A 6024-nucleotide genomic window follows, 5' to 3' on the forward strand; every position below is an offset into this window, starting at 1 on the left:
CATAATGAACAGCCATAGGGATTAGCCCAACCTTTTCTGTCCAGGAAATGTTTCAGCAATGGTTGCAAAAGGTGAAGACCTCTGGGTTCGGTCTTGTTGTATTTTTATAAGAACCAGATATATTCCATACATGAAAATAGATACCATATACAGTAGAGTCTCACTTATCCAACACTCGCTTATCCAACATTCTGGATTATCCAACGCATTTTTGTAGTCAATGTTTTCAATACATTGTGATATTTTGGTGCTAAATTCATAAATACAGTAATTACTACATAGAATTACTGCATATTGAACTACTTTTTCTATCAAATTTGTTGTATAACATGATGTTTTGGTGCTTAATTTGTAAAATCATAACCTAATTTGATGTTTAATAGGTTTTTCCTTAATCTCTCCTTATTATCCAACATATTCACTTATCCAACGTTCTGCTGGCCCGTTTACGTTGGATAAGCGAGACTCTACTGTATGTCTAAAGATACAAAATAGGCAGGGGAGTAAGAATAAAAAGATACATTTTATTAAAGGGTTGAATGAATAAAGTTTTTGTGGGGAACCTGCTGCTGATATACATTATTGTGGAGCTCTCTGTGAATTATAAATCCTTTGAAGGGGGATTTGAGGGGGGTATGATATTGTGTTCAATAACACTAGAACCAAAATCCAGTTGATATGAATGCGTACTACATTTTCTAAATTATGGCAACCTAAAGGTAAATCTTTCATTGTTTTTTTCTTGGTGAGATTTGTTCAGAGGCCTTTGACTTCCTTTAAAGCTGAGAAAGTGTGACACTCCAATCCATCCAATGGGTTTTCATGGCCAAAGCAAGCCATAAACCACTTCACCACACCGGCTCTCATACTGGAGATATATATGAATTGTATAATTGCTGGAGATATACAAGGAAACTGAAGAAAACTGAGTGTGGGGCAAGGGGAAACAGACTACAGAAATTAGTCAGGCTGCAAGATCACACAAATAAGCAAACGGGCAGAAAAATTTTATGGAATGGATGCAAGGGCTGTGTAGATGGGACAAGAAATCATGCCGTGAGACTTCCAGTGCCCATCCAGGGCCCTTGGAGCACAGGAAACCTGAGACAGTTTCCACTCCTTCCAAAAACCCCTTTAAAAAGCCTTTAGAAATAAAATGTAAAAGTCATTCCTATGCACCAGGAGAGCTCTGGCAGCAGTTTAATGGTGGCTGGGGGAAGTTATTTTCTTTTTCAAGGCTATCTTAAGGGGTTTTGGAAGGGGTGGGGCTGTCTCCCTGTCTGGGGTGTGTGTGGACTGTAACAAATGCGATTGCTCCCGGGTTAAAGGGCTGTCTGAAACCGCCCTGGGACTTCTTTATGCTGGAGATAGCAATCTATCAATTTTTCTTTCATCTATGAAGTATGCTATGCTTCAGAAATAAAATTGGTTTGTGATGTCTAGGAACTTGTTGGATAGCTTGTTTTCTTTATAAAAGCAACCATAGGCTATAGATTAAAGGATAACATTCTAAACAACTCGTGACTGGGTGTCTGCAGCATTTTTTTCATGTTTATACGCTAGGGAAAAACAACATCCTAATTGTAATACCTGCCTCTGATGTACTAATTTGCTATACACTTTTACGGTTACAGCAAGCATTCATTTGGGGACCATTTCATCCTACATTTTGCTTTTTCTTCCACCACAGGCAGGCACCCCAGGGTTCTCCATTTCTGTGGAATTTGCATGACCCCGCCTACTGCCCTTGCACCACAGGCAGGCATCCCAGGGTTCTCCATTTCTGTGGAGTTTCCATGACCCTGCCTACTGCCCTTTTCTTTCAAATCTGTCTGCATAACAAACAGAGCAGAAATGAGCTGCAACTACATATACTGGAGGAGTTTGGGGGATTGACGCCACATAGTGGAAGTTGTAGTTCAGCCCGCACCAAGTCAGAGCACTGTGACTCCTATTGGGGAATTTAGAGGAGTTATAGTTCACCTACACCCAGAACACTATGAACCCAAACAATGATGGGTCTGGACCAAACTTCCCATGCATACCTGATATGCCCAGATTTCAATACTGGACAATTACCGGAGTCCGGAGCCATCGTAAATCAGCATGGAACAAGCTGGAGATAACTCCGTCATCCCAGGAAAGGTAATGTCCTCGGATGAGAAACTGGATTTTTTGATGACTTTGATGACAGAGATGAACACATTGATTAAAAGTTTAGCATCTGAATTTGTGGATATTAAAACAACCTTGTCAGAAATTAAACACCATGCTGATGATAATGAGTCAAGAATTGAGCAGTTAGAAAAAGAGACGAAGTTTCTGAAAACTAAACTAATTGACTCTGAAAACCGATTGAGGAGGAGAAATCTGCGTGTGAAAGGGGTCCCCGAGAATATTAAGGACTTAAGTCAGTTTGTGATAGAACTGTGTTCTAACTATGGCATAAGCCTCTCAGAAAATGATATTGAGAGAGCTCATAAATCACCCCCCTTCAAGAAGCCTCAGTCTGCATTCCCTCGGGATACCATTGTGGCTTTCGCCAGAGAGAAAACTAGAGATCTAATCTTTAAAAAGCTGAGATCTATTTGGAACCTACACTATAAGGATTACAAAATATTTATATACCCAGACTTGGCAAAGGAAACGAGGCAGGACTGGGAGGCTCTACGTCCGATAACTAGAAGCTTAAATAAGACTGGAATTAGATTTATGTGGAGTTTCCCAGCCACAATATTGTTCCATAGAGATGGAAAAAAAAATACACAGTTAAGACTTTAAGAGAAGGCATTGAACTGCTCAAAGAGCTGGATATTTACCAAGACATGGCCGGAGATAAGACACTTGGCAGAGGGCCAGAAGATGGACAAGAAGTGCCGAAGGACACCCCATGAGAGGAGAGAGGGGGAGGAGAAGAGGCAGAGAGAAAGAAAAGACAAAAAACTGGGAAGAAAGATAATTACCAACGCATGCAAATCAGAAGCACAGATAAACAGTTTAACTAACTTTAAAGTCCAAGGGGGCAGCAGAATTATGCTACCCAGCAATTTCAGTTTAAAGGAAAGATTGTGAATAACTGTAAGGGAAAATCTACAATGAGGGGGAGGCTGGGTTTTGGTATATTGTATAATGGTTTAGGGAAGGTGACTGTCTTCGAAACAAACTGAGGTATAATTCTGAGAGGACTTCGCCCTTGAAGTTAAGATAAGGGACTAGGATAAGGGATCAGTGTTGTACCAAAAGAATCAAGGAGGGAGGGTAGGCAAGACACCGGCCCTGAGCAAGCTGTCTGGTAAATGGCAGGAAGTAGCTTCCTTGCCATTCCTTCCATAGTCAGCAAGGAGGAATTGAAATCCAGACAGGGAGGGGGGGAAGGGAAGGGAGGAGGGGAAGGGAAGGGAAAGGAGGGAACAGCCACTCAGAATTGTGAAATAAAGGGAATGAAAAGTAAATGGAATGTTATGCAAAATGAATGTTATTTAAATGTTGATGGGTGATTTAAACATTATGTCAGTGAATATTAACGGTCTGAAATCAGAAGTCAAAAAGCATAGATTATCCAAACTTTTATCTGAAAATCAGATTAGAGTCGCCCTCTTGCAAGAATCACATAGACAGGATACAAGAACTAAGCTGTTAAACTTTACTAATTGGGAAACTCAGTTTGAATCTAAGGGTTCAAGGAGATCTCGAGGAGTAGCTATTATCATAAAAAATTACCTAAATTTTGAAACAAGGAAAGTAATCACAGATGGGGATGGGAGGTTTATAATGGTATGTGGGAAAATAAATAATTGTAAAGTTTCATTTATCAGTGTTTGCGGTCCCAACCAGAGACAAAAAAGATTCATTAATAAAATCTTTAAAAAAATAGATCAAGAGGCAGAGGGGGATATCATTATTGGAGGGGATCTGAATTTAGATCTGTATAAGAAAAGAAAGAATGGGGGAAAAATAAAGTTAATTTTAAGAAATGGAATATTCAGGAAGTCAATGAAAGAACTGGAAAAAGAGTGGACACCCCCACATTTTATTCAGCCAGGCACAATTCATTTTCTACACTAGATTATTTTTTTGTGGGTAATAACAATGCATGGCCTATAATTGAAACATCAGTGGGAAGTAGGTGGCCAGGAGATCATGCTCCACTCTTTCTTAAATTAGGAATTAGCAGTAGGAAGATAGAATATAGATGGAGATTTAACCCATAGGTTACGTTCAAGGATCAAGATAAACAGGAGCTAAAAGAAGAAATAAATCATTATTTTAGAATTAATAGATCGCCTGACTTAAAGGAAAACACAATTTGGGATGCCTTTAAAGCAGTGATTAGAGGAAAATGTATCACAATGGAATGGGGTATTAAAAAAAGATTAAAAGAGAGAGGAGAGGAACTGAAACAGGAAGGAGACAAATTATTTCAGAATTTCCAAAAAAATCCTTCAGTTCAAAATAAAGAAAGATGGAAAGAGAATAAGAAGGCATTAGAAGATTTGGAAAAAATTGAAGTAACAAAAAAAATACTTATTCGTAAAAAATGACTTCCATGTCAACTCTATAAATAACACGAAGAGATTAGCAAGCTATTTAAAAAAAAAGAAAGGGAGAAACATGGTAACAAAATTAAAGGATGAGAATGGTCAAATTAAAACCAAGGAAGAAGACTTGAGGGAAATAATGGCAAGTTATTATGAAAAGTTGTATGCAAACAAAGAAACAGAAAGGTCAGAGGGAGTAGTTGTAAGAAAATTAGACCCACAGGACCAAATGGGACTAAATAAAACTATTACTAGTAAGGAAATTGAAGAAGTTATTAATAATCTTAAACCAAACTCTTCCCCCGGACCTGATGGTTTTACCTCTAACTTTTATAAAATATTTCAATCTGAAATTATTCCAAATTTAGAAATCTTATTTAATGAGATACTAAAGAATAGAACAATCCCGGAAACATGGAAAAGATCCGAAATAATCACAATCTTAAAACCCAATAAAGACGAGTCCGATCCCAACTCTTACAGGCCAATCACCCTATGCAATGTTGATTATAAAATTTTTACAAAACTCCTTACTAATAGATTAACAGACATAATCCCAAAACTAATAGGGGAAGACCAATACGGTTTTATTAAAAATAGAAGACTCGCAGACCCAATTAGAAATATACTCAATGTAATCAATCAAGCTACTAGAGAAAAAGGAAAACTGTTGTTATTAAAATTGGATGTCTACAAAGCATTCGACACGGTCAACCATCATTATCTTCAGCAAGTCTGTGAAGAATATAATCTGGGGAGAGAGTTCTGTGAAGTAATTAAGGAACTTTACAAAGGTAATCAAGCACAATTACTTATAAATGGAACCAGGACAAGAATAATTAAGATTAATAGTGGAACTAAACAAGGCTGTCCACTCTCCCCCATTCTATTTGCTTTGGCAATAGAACCTTTAGCAAATTTTATTAGGGAGAATGACAAAATTAAAGGTTTCAAAATTGCAAGGGAATTAATCAAAATTAATTTATTTGCGGATGATGCCATGGTTTTAATGGGGTCACCAATGGAATCTATAAAAGAAGTTATTCAGACCGTAAAAAAATTTGAGAATCTGTCAGGGTTGGCCATTAATATTCAAAAATCAGAAATTTTACATAAAAATCTATCTTGGAAAGAGTTAAAAGAAATACAGACCATATCTGGGATAAGATTAGGAGAAAAGAAGTTAAAATATTTAGGCGTTTATATTCCCAAAAATTTAAACAATATAATTAAATTAAATTATAACCATTTATGGAAAAAAGTAAACAATCAAATTCGTAATTGGAATAATCGGAACTGGGATATGTCAAACAAAATTAAGATAGTCAAAATGATGGTTCTCCCCAAATTTCTATTCCTATTTCAAGCCCTTCCATATAGTATCCCCAGTAAAATAATTAAGAAATGGGACAACTCAATAAAAACCTGGATAACAGGTAGAAATAAAAATAGAATTCCCAATTCAGTATTCTATTCCTTAGAACAG

The sequence above is a fragment of the Anolis carolinensis genome, chromosome 1, assembly GCF_035594765.1.
Source record: "Anolis carolinensis isolate JA03-04 chromosome 1, rAnoCar3.1.pri, whole genome shotgun sequence".
Taxonomy (NCBI): Eukaryota; Metazoa; Chordata; class Lepidosauria; order Squamata; family Dactyloidae; genus Anolis; species Anolis carolinensis.